General features: G+C 39.7%; 1 long non-coding RNA gene across 3 annotated transcripts; it reads left to right on the top strand.

Moving 5' to 3' along the window:
* Positions 1 to 2,014: 2,014 nt before the first annotated feature.
* On the top strand, positions 2,015 to 7,290 carry LOC109200430 (uncharacterized). 3 transcript variants are annotated; one of them, XR_002060589.2, is made up of 5 exons: positions 2,015 to 2,522; positions 3,047 to 3,106; positions 3,203 to 3,293; positions 3,460 to 3,617; positions 7,252 to 7,290. It is a non-coding gene; the product is annotated as an uncharacterized LOC109200430 (long non-coding RNA). The 3 variants fall into 3 exon arrangements; XR_002060588.2 differs by having other exon boundaries at positions 2,015 to 2,878; XR_002060587.2 differs by lacking the exon at positions 2,015 to 2,522 and having other exon boundaries at positions 2,890 to 3,106.
* Positions 7,291 to 14,802: the final 7,512 nt, after the last annotated feature.

Genomic DNA, 14,802 nt, shown 5'->3' with positions numbered 1-14,802 from the left:
AGCAGACCATTACACGGGGAAACCTTTTGAATACAAGCGCACTGATCCACACAGGTCTGCACACGGGTGTTCACTGTTCATAGACATAAACTACTCCTTTCTTGGCTGTTATTGCCAAGCACATTGTGCGCTGTCTGTCCTGCTTGCTACACAGCAACATTCAATATTTAGTATTTACTACTGTTTACACTTAGCTAGATTAACGTGATGGTGTTGTCTTTAGTATGTTGCTCTGTTTTTTTTGCTTGTTTTCTCAGGTGACCTTTTTCTAAACAGGTGATCCAGGAGATTTTTTTTCTCTTCTTTCTCTTTTTAAGAGCCGTTTCTCACTGTCCCTCTTCCCTTCTGTTTTTCTTTTCCTTCATCTTTCTTTCTCCCTTTCCTATCCCTCGTCATGTCTGTCCCGTCTGTAACAACTGAAAATAAAATAAAATAAATAATAACAACAAAGGAAAAAAATAAAAATGCAGAACATGAAATAAATAATTTACACTGCAAGTCACATTGCTGTTTTTCCCATTCTGATAGATTGAAACACTGAAACAAAGACAGACAAACTATTTGCAGTTAAAAGATCAAAATGATCCCACACAGCAGAAACTTTCCTTTTTCTTTGGGGCTCCATTTTGTTATGAAGAGATGTGTATTTTTATTTATCTTTGCGAGAGTAATTTTCCTCTATAAAATGTAATCAACTTTTACAGTGGCCTGCTATGGTTAATAGTAACATATTCCAGTCATGAGTGATATCAAACGTTTTCTCCACTGTAGCATTTGGTATTCCCAACAATATAATCTGATACCTTAATCAAAACACAGCCAATAAAATACAATTTTCTTAATGCAAGCATCAGTAACTTAAAATTAGCAGCCAAAGGGTTCAGTCTGCAGTTCCACACTCTCATGTGAAGCTACAGTCTCCCCCTCCGGTCTCTCTTGTCCTCCTGCTCCTGCAAAAACAAATCAAAACAATGCATCCACCCTTTTCTTACCGGCTGGGTGAATTGTTTGTCGACATTTACTAATCCTAAGGTCGGTGCAGTTTTTGTCTCTGATGGGTTTAGATTTTATTATTGTCATTTGTATTAAGAAATATTTAACCATATATGCTTAGAGGTATATAATCAATTGTGTAGTGATAGGATGTGTGATCTTCAGTAGGCTGTAAAAGGCTTTGTGTGCAATCCAGGGTGTTCTGGTATTCAAACCCACATCCTGGGAGCATGGGAGAGGTCGTACCTTGTTTTATTGTTTTATGGTAGGATAAACGTATCTATGTCTGTTTTAGGCTAAGTGCATTTTGTTTAGATGAACTGCTGGACTTCCAGGCCAGTATGTTTAGGAATTCATTAATGGGTTCACACACACACACTGTAAAAAAAGTCAGTAAAATATACAGCAAAACACCGTCAAATTCCAACGGTAATGGCGCGTAAAACCAAAAACTTCCTTTTACTGTATTAAATAGATTGAATAACCGTTAATTGTGAGACTGGATAAAACTTTGTTTTTTACTGTGATAAAATGTTGAAATTATAAATATTGTCTGTGAAAACAAATAAATATGCATACATTTTACAATTAAATATTGTAATGTTGAAAATGTCTGAAAAACTTAGATTTTACGGTATTATTTGAGTAAAACTACATCTTTTCGGGTTGTGCACATTGGAATTCACAGTATAAAGCTGTAGATTTTTAAGCAAACAAAAACATTCATTTTTACAGAAGCAAGATGTTAAACAATAGGGTCCACTGTAATAATACAACCAGTAAATACCATTTAAAAAAAAAAAAAAGCAAATATCAGCAGTGAAAGACAATAAAATTGATAGTATTTTTTTTTTATTTTAAAATTCAGATACTGATATACAGATTAAAAGTTAGGCCTGCAGTATATCATTGTTAACCTTCTGATAAAAAAAAATCAAAAGCAAAAGAAGATGTTAAAAATAAAGTTCATGGTTGTGAATAAAATTGATTTCAATAATCTTTTTTAATTATTATTTTTAAAACAACTTTATATTGTTGTGTTTCACGCCATATTATCAGACCACCTTAAGTGGGTCCGCCTTAAATTTTGAGTTTGTGTGATCGCTGTTGATTGGTAGCTAAACTGCTGGTAAACTGTGTACAGACGTTTTACGTTCGAATTGCAGAGAAAAAAAATTCTGGTTGCAACATTGTGCAGTATGAGCGAACCATTTCACCAAAAAAAGGGGAAGCAAGGCAAGACGTGGCTGCAGCGGTCTGCAGACGTGACTTCTGATCAAATTCGAACCTCCTAAAGAAACAAAGAGCGACATTATATTGCGGGATGACGTCACCTGAAAATGACCAATAGCGCGGCGCGCTGCTGAGCTGTGTGCCAACCGCTCTTTTTTTCATGCAGGAGACTCAAGTTGGCTTCGCTAACGGACACAGTTTTGAACTCGTATATTAGCGCCATTTATTGCTGCTTGGACCACAGCATCTTTGGAATTTGTAGACATCCTGGCAGCTTACAATTAGTTCGAGGTGAGGTGAGTACATGCAACTTCAAGTTATCTCTGTTATAAAAATCCACCAGCCCAGCGTTTATAGATAATTTTAGCAGTTCGTTTTTTATGAGTGAGGTTGTGAATTTAGTTAGCATTTGTGAGTTGAGTTAGCATTACTGTCGCGAGGGAAGCATTGCTCTGGATTAGTTTCTGTGTTTGGCGTGCTTAATTCGCTAGGGAGGAATTACCAAAGTACATGGAGTTATGTTAACCTGTAATTTCTGTGGTAAGGTAGTTCAGTCATCAAGGGGCTACGTGCTTCATTGTAAACTGCATCGGAATGAGCCACGTTGTTTCTTTCGGTGTATTGAAGCAGGCTGCAAGCAGACATACACCAGGTATGGCGTGTTTAAGGCTCATTTTTACCGAAGACACTCTGCCCCCACCCATGTCACTGGTGTGGCGGTGGTTTCTTCGTTTACATGTGCAATGGCGATGTGTGAACGTCAGTGTCAGAACTCTCTCTTTATGATTAAAAAGGTTTGTTTTGTTCCTGCCCTTTTCAGACACTGAATTTGAGCAGAAACCATAAGGATACTCAAAGGACCTGTGACTCTCAGGAAATGGTGAGATTTCAGGTCATAATCTTTTTTTCTTTTTTTTCCATTAAATTCATTTTCCTTTTTCCCTTTACAATATTGCTGTTTTGTTTTTGTAAACAGCATCAAATGAGAGGGACAGATGAAACAGTTTCAAGACAATGGCAGGAAAAACATGCTGAAGATTGAAACAAACCTTGGCTGGAAATATTTGGTATGTGTTTTACCGTAAATCAAATTGTTGAAAAACATTCAGCTACACTGCAACACAGGGAAACTTGATTTGCACTTATTTTGTTACTTTAATTTCTTGTCTCATTATTTTTGTCAGTTATTATTGTTTATGGTGTATGCCCTTCTTGTTTTCTTTCTGAATGCAGAAAGTATCTAGCCAGTCCACAATGAAAGCTTCGTTGCACCCCATGAGTCTTCTGGCAGAAATGATGGCGCCTGTATTCTTTGGTTTCCCTAAACATCACACCCTGCCTGTTTATACGAGGCTCTTCAATTAAGTCTGCACCCAAAGATTCAATAAGAGGTAAGCAGTGGCATTATTCAAGTTTTGCTAAAGAAAGATGGACAGGAGACACTAATCTTAATCAGCCGAGCTCAGGTTCATGTCCAGGTGAGCAGTTTCATACGCTATAAAATGTAGATTGAATGATAGGTCTCATCACCATGCATTCAGCCATTAACTTCAAGTTCTATGATAAATCAATAGGAAACTTAAATACGTTTTCCAACAAATTATGATTGTGATTAGGGCTGTGTTGTCTACAGGGAGTGCAGAATTATTAGGCAAGTTGTATTTTTGAGGAATAATTTTATTATTGAACAACAACCATGTTCTCAATGAACCCAAAAAACTCATTAATATCAAAGCTGAATGTTTTTGGAAGTAGTTTTTAGTTTTAGCTATTTTAGGGGGATATCTGTGTGTCCACGTGATTATTACTGTGCATAATTATTAGGCAACTTAACAAAAACCAAATATATACCCATTTCAATTATTTATTTTTACCAGTGAAACCAATATAACATCTCCACATTCACAAATATACATTTCTGACATTCAAAAACAAAACAAAAACAAATCAGCGACCAATATAGCCACCTTTCTTTGCAAGGACACTCAAAAGCCTGCCATCCATGGATTCTGTCAGTGTTTTGATCTGTTCACCATCAACATTGCGTGCAGCAGCAACCACAGCCTCCCAGACACTGTTCAGAGAGGTGTACTGTTTTCCCTCCTTGTAAATCTCACATTTGATGATGGACCACAGGTTCTCAATGGGGTTCAGATCAGGTGAACAAGGAGGCCATGTCATTAGTTTTTCTTCTTTTATACCCTTTCTTGCCAGCCACGCTGTGGAGTACTTGGACGCGTGTGATGGAGCATTGTCCTGCATGAAAATCATGTTTTTCTTGAAGGATGCAGACTTCTTCCTGTACCACTGCTTGAAGAAGGTGTCTTCCAGAAACTGGCAGTAGGACTGGGAGTTGAGCTTGACTCCATCCTCAACCCGAAAAGGCCCCACAAGCTCATCTTTGATGATACCAGCCCAAACCAGTACTCCACCTCCACCTTGCTGGCGTCTGAGTCGGACTGGAGCTCTCTGCCCTTTACCAATCCAGCCACGGGCCCATCCATCTGGCCCATCAAGACTCACTCTCATTTCATCAGTCCATAAAACCTTAGAAAAATCAGTTTTGAGATATTTCTTGGCCCAGTCTTGACGTTTCAGCTTGTGTGTCTTGTTCAGTGGTGGTCGTCTTTCAGCCTTTCTTACCTTGGCCATGTCTCTGAGTATTGCACACCTTGTGCTTTTGGGCACTCCAGTGATGTTGCAGCTCTGAAATATGGCCAGACTGGTGGCAAGTGGCATCTTGGCAGCTGCACGCTTGACTTTTCTCAGTTCATGGGCAGTTATTTTGCGCCTTGGTTTTTCCACACGCTTCTTGCGACCCTGTTGACTATTTTGAATGAAACGCTTGATTGTTCGATGATCACGCTTCAGAAGCTTTGCAATTTTAAGACTGCTGCATCCCTCTGCAAGATATCTCACTATTTTTGACTTTTCTGAGCCTGTCAAGTCCTTCTTTTGACCCATTTTGCCAAAGGAAAGGAAGTTGCCTAATAATTATGCACACCTGATATAGGGTGTTGATGTCATTAGACCACACCCCTTCTCATTACAGAGATGCACATCACCTAATATGCTTAATTGGTAGTAGGCTTTCGAGCCTATACAGCTTGGAGTAAGACAACATGCATGAAGAGGATGATGTGGACAAAATACTCATTTGCCTAATAATTCTGCACTCCCTGTATGTATCACTTTTACATAAGTAGATTTAATTCAATTCAATTCAATTCAATTTTATTTATATAGCGCCAAATCACAACAAAAGTCGCCTCAAGGCGCTTTATATTGTACAGTAGATAGCACAACAATAAATACAGAGAAAAACCCAACAATCATATGACCCCCTATGAGCAAGCACTTTGGCGACAGTGGGAAGGAAAAACTCCCTTTTAACAGGAAGAAACCTCCAGCAGAACCAGGCTCAGGGAGGGGCAGCCATCTGCTGCGACCGGTTGGGGTGAAAGAAGGAAAACAGGATGAAAGACATGCTGTGGAAGAGAGACAGAGATTAATAACAGATATGATTCGATGCAGAGAGGTCTATTAGCACATAGTGAGTGAGAAAGGTGACTGGAAGGGAAAAACTCAATGCATCATGGGAATCCCCGGCAGCCTACGTCTATTGCAGCATAACTAAGGGAGGATTCAGGGTCACCTGGTCCAGCCCTAACTATATGCTTTAGCAAAAAGGAAAGTTTTAAGCCTAATCTTGAAAGTAGAGATAGTGTCTGTCTCCCGAATCCAAACTGGAAGTTGGTTCCACAGAAGAGGGGCCTGAAAACTGAAGGCTCTGCCTCCCATTCTACTTTTAAATAGTCTAGGAACAACAAGTAGGCCTGCAGTGCAAGAGCGAAGTGCTCTAATAGGGTGATATGGTACTACAAGGTCATTAAGATAAGATGGGGCCTGATTATTTAAGACCTTGTATGTGAGGAGCAGGATTTTGAATTCAATTCTGGATTTAACAGGAAGCCAATGAAGGGAAGCCAAAACAGGAGAAATATGCTCTCTCTTTCTAGTCCCTGTCAGTACCCTTGCTGCAGCATTTTGGATTAGCTGAAGGCTTTTCAGCGAGTTTTTAGGACATCCTGATAATAAAGAATTACAGTAGTCCAGCCTGGAAGTAATAAATGCATGAACTAGTTTTTCAGCATCACTCTGAGACAGGATATTTCTAATTTTAGAGATGTTGCGCAAATGGAAGAAAGCAGTCTTACATATTTGTTTAATATGTGCGTTGAAGGACATGTCCTGGTCAAAAATGACTCCAAGGTTCCTCACAGCATTACTGGAGGCCAAGGTAATGCCATCCGGAGTAAGAATCTGGTTAGATACCATATTTCTAAGATTTTCAGGGCCGAGTACAATAACCTCAGTTTTATCTGAATTAAGAAGCAGAAAGTTAGCGGCCATCCAGGTCTTTATGTCTTTAAGACATTCCTGCAGTTTAACTAATTGGTCTGTGATACCTGGCTTCATGGATAGATAGAGCTGCGTGTCATCTGCATGGCAGTGAAAATTTATGCTATGTCTTCTAATGATGCTGCCTAAGGGAAGCATGTATAATGTAAATAGAATTGGTCCTAGCACTGAACCCTGTGGAACTCCATAATTGACCTTAGTCAATTTAAGGGATAACTATTGCCAAAACACAACCTGGGCTGTTTTTTTTTTTTTTTTTTTTTTTTTTTTTTTACTGTATCGATTTTGATGCGCTCAAATTTATGCCCCGCCCCCCTAGTATTCCCATTCACTGGCTATTGACCACAAAACAAAATCACGGTCAATCTCAAAAACGGCTCGTTTGTCGTAATTATGCTTTTAGATATATGTTTGTCTCGTTTACAGTTAAAAAAAAAAAAAAAACAGCCCAGGTTGCATTTTGACAATAGCTATCCTTTAAGAACTGTATATTTTACACTTAAGAAATCATTTATCATTAGATCTGTTTTTGGCAGCACGTTTTGTTCATTTCTGTGCATTTTGCTCAAGCACTGATCAAACTTTGTCCATTTTTTGCTGCAGAGGGGATCCTGCCAGTCCAAAGTGAACTCCTGATGGACATTGAAGTACTCCTGCAGAGCTTGCATCTTCGACACCATGCGCATTAGAAACTCCACTGAGTCCTTTCCTTCACCAAGGCAGGACCCAGTGACTCATTACTGTTGATAGGTCAGGGGCAGGTAATATTTTGTTTTATGTTTATTCATTCCTCCATGGATTACCAGCCATATATATGGACACATGCTGTATTCTCAAGATCTATGCTGTTTTGTAGGAATAGAGAAAATGATATGTTTAGTCTGTTTTCAAATGGTATGTCAAATTTTCTCATTGTTTATCAGTAATATTCACTACCTTGGTTATATATGAGCATCTTTAGATTTTTCTATATTTAGCGGTTGCAAATGTAAAATGTACGGTAAACCATTTATGTTCCTCATATTGTACTGTATTTTTAGCGGTAAAATACCGGCAGCTGTGGTTGCCAGGAATTTACTGTAAAATGTATCTGGTCAAAATAAAATGCTGTAATTTGTTATACAATTTCACTGTGTTTTTTACTGTCAAAGGTTTTAATAAGGTTTAACATATTTCTGTTATTTTTACAGTTATTTACAATAATAGGGTCTATCCTATTACTGTTAAATTAACAAGAAATTACTGTAAATATTATTATATTATAACTTTTTTTTACTGCAAATATCCGTAAAAAGCTATGGAAAGTTGCATTTTTTACATTAAATTGCTGTATAATTGACAAATATATTTGTTTTTTTCTATCATGATTTTGGTAAAATAATACGTTGTCTACCTTAAAATTTAGGGTTACAAAACCAGTATACCGTATTGTCTTTTACAGATCCCACATTTTTTTGACAGTATATTCCTGGCTACCACAGCTGCCGGTATTTTACCGTACATTTGACAGTTTTTTTTTTTACAGTGCACACACACACACATACACACACACACACACACACACACACACACACACACACAGTGTATTCTTTGTTCACATGCATACCTATGTTATATGTTAATGACCCTATGCATATTCAAGTAACCACAATAAAAGGAGTGCTATGGGGAACCTGGCTGAGAGTCTGACGGAGGTCAAGTGGGTGGAACGACACTTGGCTCCAGACAGGCCTCCCCGTGCACGGAAACATAAGAACTTTGCCTACTTGTGTCTTGTTCTTTGCTGTGTAGCAAATTGTCCTGAACGTTCCAGCGAGTAGGTTTATGCTATGAACCTATCAGTCTCAGTATCAAGTCAGTCAAAACTTTTAGTCTACATCGTCCAGTCGCATGCTTTCAATCACACACATCCAGGTATTACTGATAATGGAGTCTCACGCACAACCTATTCGAGTATCCATTAACAGCAAGATGACGTCATCATTTTAAAGGAAAACACTTCCCTGTTATTTTGGACTGGATTGACTCGCTGCAATTCTTTTAGACTCAGGACCATGTCATGTGATCAGTGTCCCATATAAGTGAATTTCTCCAAAACCCATTATAATCATTGAGAAGCACACTTTGCAACTGTTTCCAGTAAGAATATTTCATAGCACTTTGAATTTCAATCTCTCAGGCCTGGTTTAAAGAGCTGATTCTTAAATCATGAACTCACAAAATATCACCGTCGGTGGATCACACCTCTCAGATTTTCTTATCTCAGTGCACTGTAACAAAAGAAAACACAAGTGTAACCAATAAAATACTGATTAAAATAACACATACTAGGGCCCGTTGCAGACATGTCCAAGCATAAAACCATCTCTCTCTCTCTTAGAGAAAGAAAACAACCCAGACTTCACTGATAAACTCAACCTAGTGCAGAAGTGTAGACTTCAATTTAATTCAATTTTATTTATAAAGCACCAAATCACAACAAAAGTCGCCTCTAGGCACCTCATAGGTACAGAGACAATCCCAACAATCATGACCCACTGTGAGCAAGCACTTTGGCGACAGTGGGAAGGAAAAACTCCCTTTTAACAGGAAGAAACCTCCGGCAGAACCAGGCTCAGGGAGGGGCGGGGCCATCTGCTGCGACCGGTTGGGGTGAGAGAAGGAAAACAGGATAAAGACATGCTGTGGAAGAGAGACAGAGGTTAATAACAGATATGATTCAATGCAGAGAGGTCTATTAACACATACTGAGTGAGAAAGGTGATTGGAAAGGAAAAACTCAATGCATCATGGGAATCCCCAGCAGCCTACGTCTATTGCAGCATAACTAAGGGAGGATTCAGGGTCACCTGGTCCAGCCCTAACTATTTACTTTAGCAAAGAGGAAAGTTTTAAGCCTAATCTTGAAAGTAGAGATAGTGTCTGTTAGGGCTGGGCGATATGACCCAAAATTCATATCTCGATATTTTTTACCTGGATGGCGATATAAGATATATATCTCGATATTTTTTAAGCCATAAAGTAAAAACAAAAAGAGAGTCCTTAGTCAAAGCTGTGTCCCAGATGTCACACAGGCACTTTTATTAACATACAGAATAGATGTACATGAAAAAATTACTCAAAAATAAATTATGAGCATATGAAAAATAATGCTCCATAAGGCAAGGCAAGGCAAGGCAAGTTTATTTATATAGAACAATTCAACAACAAGGTGATTCAAAGTGCTTTACAGAGACATTAAAAACAAAAACAAATAAAAAGCATGATTTAAATTTGATTAAGACAAGCAAACAAACAAACAAACAAACAAACAAAACAGTATATCAAATCAAATATCAAAACAGTAGATAAAATCAGAACAGTAGATAAAATCAGTAGTTAAAAAGTAGGTTTTGAAATTTAAACTTAAGTGTGGATTTGGTGCTTTATTCAAATGCAGCTGAGAATAGGTGAGTCTTCAACCTGGATTTAAATAAACTGAGTGTTTCAGCTGATCTGAGGCTTTCTGGGAGTTTGTTCCAGATATAAGGAGCATAAAAGCTGAATGCAGCTTCTCCATGTCTGGTTCTGACTCTGGGGACTGATAACAGACTGGATCCAGATGACCTGAGGGATCTGGAAGGTTCATACTGGGTCAGGAGGTCACTGATGTATTTCGGTCCTAAACCATTTAGAGCTTTATAGACCAGCATCAGAACTTTAAAGTCTATCCTCTGACGGACAGGCAGCCAGTGTAAAGACCTCAGAGCTGGACTGATGTGGTCCACTTTTTTGGTCTTAGTGAGGACTCTAGCAGCAGAGTTCTGAATGAGCTGTAGTTGTCTGACTGATTTTTTAGGTAGACCTGTAAAGATGCTGTTACAGTAATCAAGCCTACTAAAGATGAATGCATGGACTAGTTTTTCCAGGTCCTGTTGAGACATCAGATCTTTTATCCTTGAAATATTCTTGAGGTGATAGTAAGCTGATTTTGTTATTGTCTTAATGTGTTTTTCTAAGTTTAGGTCTGCATCCATCACTACACCCAAATTTCTCGCCTGGTTTGTGGTTTTTAGGTGTATAGATTGAAGTTCTCTGGTGACCTGTAATCGTTATTCTTTTGCACCAAAGACTATTACCTCAGTTTTGTTTTTGTTTAGCTGGAGAAAATTGTGGCACAACCAGTCATTAATTTCCTCAATGCATTTACCAAGAGCTTGTACAGGGCCTCGGTCTCCTGGTGACATTGTGATATATATTTGTGTGTCATCTGCGTAGCTATGATAGTTTATTTTGTTGTTCTTTATAATCTGTGCCAGTGGGAGCATGTAAATGTTAAACAGAAGGGGTCCCAAGATGGAACCTTGGGGAACTCCACATGTGATACTTGTCTGCTCAGATGTGAAGTTACCTATTGATACAAAGTATTTCCTGTTTTCTAAGTATGTTTTGAACCAGTCTAGTACAGTTCCTGAAAGACCTGCCCAGTTCTCCAGTCGTTTGAGTAATATGTTGTGGTCAACTGTATCAAATGCTGCACTGAGATCCAGTAAAACTAAGACTGACATTCTTCCACTGTCTGTGTTCAGACATATGTCATTAAACACTTTGGTCAGAGCGGTTTCAGTGCTGTGGTTCTGTCTAAAACCTGACTGGAAGGTGTTATGGCCCTGGCCATAATCTGTTTTGGTGGCTGTGTTTCGTTGACTGTGTCTTTAAACCTTTTCAGGCCCTGATTTGATGAGCTGACGGCTGCTGATTGGTCCACGGATCATGTGGCCACATTCAAAATCCATCACCAGCAGTTGTCCCGGGGCAGCCACTGACAGCAGCAGCAGACCTGACCCTGGCCTCCAAAACCCATGACATTTGTGCCTGTGACTTTTTGCGGTTTTCTCAGTTTTGTATATAGTGTGTACATTAGTTTTCATTGTAAATAGCACTTTGTAAATAGCACTGGAACAGAAGGGGTGAGCTGCCTATTGTTTTTCCTTGCACTGTTTTCTCCTGTTTATCACGGTCAGGGAGTAAGGTGTAGCGCTTGTCTTTTGTTTAGTTTTTGGTTTCACATAGGGTTTAGACAGCACCTCCTCCTGACTTAGCTTGTTTTGTTTGTTATTTTGGCCTTTGTTCACCCCTGAGCTTCTTTATTCCAGTGTAGCAAAAATAAACCACCATTCATTAAGAAATTGGTTTTCTCTGTGTATGGTTTTGGGGACCAGGGCGGGGCCATCTTTTCAAACTTATGTTGCGTTCCTGTACCCCTAGACTGGGGCGTAACAGAAGGCATCATAGCAGTTATTTTGTTTTAGGAAGTAATTGAGCTGTTGAGAAACTGCTTTTTCAATAATCTTACTTAAAAATGGGAGATTTGAGATCGGCCTGTAGTTATTTATTTGTGTCTTGTCAAGATTGTCCTTTTTCAGTATAGGTTTAATTACAGCAGTTTTTAGTGATTCTGGAAACACACCTAATATTAAAGAAAAGTTGACAATCTGTAACAGGTCTGACTCCAAAGTCTTTGAGACCTTTTTGAAAAAACTTGTTGGCAGGACATCTAAACAGCAAGAGGAGGAGTTCAGTTGACCTAAGATGTCCTCCAGGTCTTTGCTGTTAATAGGGTGAAACTGTTTGATGGTTTTTAAACGGTTTTTCGGTGGACACAGTACATATCCTGGATCAGCTGTTGATGTATTAATTGCTTGTCTAATCTTTTGGATTTTTTCTGTGAAGAATTTGGCAAAGTCATTGCAGGCCATAGTCGAATGAAGTTCAGCTGCCACTGACACAGGAGGGTTTGTTAGCCTGTCAACTGTAGAAAATAAGACCCGAGCGTTATGACTGTTTTTGGTGATGATGTCAGAGAAGTAGGACTTCCTTGCACTCCTCAGTTGTAAGTTATAATTGTGAAGTTTCTCTTTATAGATGTCATAATAAACCTGGAGGTTTGTTTTTCTCCATCTGCGCTCAGCTTTCCTACATTCTCTTTTTTCATTTTTCACCAGTGTGGAGTTTCTCCATGGAGACTTTTTCCTTCCAGAGATAACCTTCACCTTAATGGGAGCAATAGTGTCCATTACATTTAACATTTTAGCATTGAAGCTATTGACGAGCTCATTGACTGAACCTCTGGACAGGTCAGGTGTTAATGGGAAGACCTGGTTAAAGATCTCACTACTGTGCTCAGTTATACACTGTTTTGTGATCACTGCTGTTGATATATTTGTGTGGGCTGAGATTTTACTTTCAAAGAAAACACAGTAATGATCAGACAGGCCCACATCAGACACAGTAACCTTTGAAATGCTCAGGCCCTTGGAGATCAGTAGGTCAAGAGTGTGTCCTCTATTATGTGTGGCCTCTGTTACATGCTGAGTCAGCCCAAAGTTGCCCAGAGTGTTACTCAGGTCTTTAGTCCCTTTGTCCTGAGGGTTGTCCACATGGATGTTAAAATCCCCAACAATAATTACACAGTCGAAATCAACACAGATCACAGACAGCAGTTCACTGAGGTCATTAAAAAAGTCTGTGCCGTATTTGGGAGGCCTGTAAACATTAAGAAACATAACTTTGGATGGGGCCTTCAGCTGTAAAGCCACATATTCAAAAGACTGAAAACTTCCAGGAGATAGCTGCTTACATTGAAATGATTCATTAAATAAGACAGCAACCCCTCCTCCTCTCCTGCTCACCCTGGCCTCACTGATAAAACTGTAGTTAGGAGGGGTTGACTCGATGAGAACAGCTCCACTGTTACTTTGGTCCAACCAAGTTTCAGTTAAAAACATAAAATCAAGGCTGTGCTCGGTGATTAAATCATTAATTAAAAATGTTTTCCCAGCTAAAGATCTAACGTTTAATAAAGCCAACTTAAGTGTTTTAGAGGTATTATTTGCCCCCTCGTGTTTGGGAGCAGTCTGTGGCACACAAGGTATGTTTACTATATTTAAAGATCTTTTAGAGTGCAGCTCTCTGTGTTTTGACCAGGCCACATGTCTCCTTCTGTCACCTAAAAGTACAGAAATTTTAAAACCTTCTAATAAACAGGGTCCCAGCTTCTCCTGGGAAAAGTCACCACCGCCATAATCCTCGCAGCCCGGACCCTCCACACATCACACATCAGACTGCGGAGACAGGGCATGAAGGTGGTAAGGAGGAACTAAGGGGGGCGAGGCTGGGCAATGTAACTTCGATTGCTCTGTTGAGGGCGGGGCCCGATGGCGAACCTTTGGCTGCTCTGGTGGGGGGTTTATGGGGGACAAAAAGGGATTGGGCCAGGGGGTAGATCTGAGCCCAGCATTGACCCGCTCCATCATCTCCTCAGTGAATTTCAGGTGTGGGGAGGAGAGAGAAAGGGAGGGGGAGGAGGGTGATGGCCTGTCAGGGGTTTGGGGGACTGGGGAAGGTCGTGGTCCCTGGTCTTGGTCGTTGGTGTTGTTGAGAGAGTTGGAGGCGAGTAGGGACCCCTCTTCTTGCCTCAGATGTCTCTCCTTTCTGAGGCTCTTCCCGGGTGGGGGCAGATGGAGCTCCTCCTCAAGGTTTCTGCTGGGCTTTGTCTGTTCTCGGAGTACTGTTTGTTCCTCTTTATGAGATAACTCCTCGTTTATCTCAGCCTTGGCACCAAGCACAGATGGATGACGTATGGACTAAAACAAGTTGCAGGTGAACAGTTTCACCCCAGACTTGTTAAAATTAAATCCATTTGCTTTAAACAGATGCCTGCGTTCCCAAAAAATATTAAAGTTGTTGATAAAATGCACTGAGTGGTCAGTATATGCTGATATGAGCCATTTATTCAGTGCAAACAACCTGCTGAATCTCTCGTCTCCTCCTCTGACGGGCGGTACAGGTCCACTGATGAATACAGCTGCATTCAGAGAGTTTACAGTGTTTAATAATCCAGTAAAGTCCCGTTTCAGAACCTCCGACTGTTGTTTGGACACATCGTTTGACCCTGTCTGCAGAACAATGAATAAAAGAAAACAATGTTGTTTTTGTGCATAACAAAAAGATCACAATTGTGCAGTCAAAATGTAAACTAAAAGACGTTGAGCATAATAACAAAGACAGATTTCACAGCTGCTCTGTTCCCAACTTAAACTGCTTGACTGACAGCCTGGAGTTTGAAATCCTCTTTGTAACCACGTCTCTTAACAGGTGCCATTTATGGTCCTT

Source organism: Oreochromis niloticus, unplaced genomic scaffold, assembly GCF_001858045.2.
Source record: "Oreochromis niloticus isolate F11D_XX unplaced genomic scaffold, O_niloticus_UMD_NMBU tig00000175_pilon, whole genome shotgun sequence".
In the NCBI taxonomy this organism is placed as follows: Eukaryota; Metazoa; Chordata; class Actinopteri; order Cichliformes; family Cichlidae; genus Oreochromis; species Oreochromis niloticus.
The sequence above is the reverse complement of the archived record's forward strand: the minus strand, read 5'-3'. Positions and strand labels throughout refer to the sequence as shown.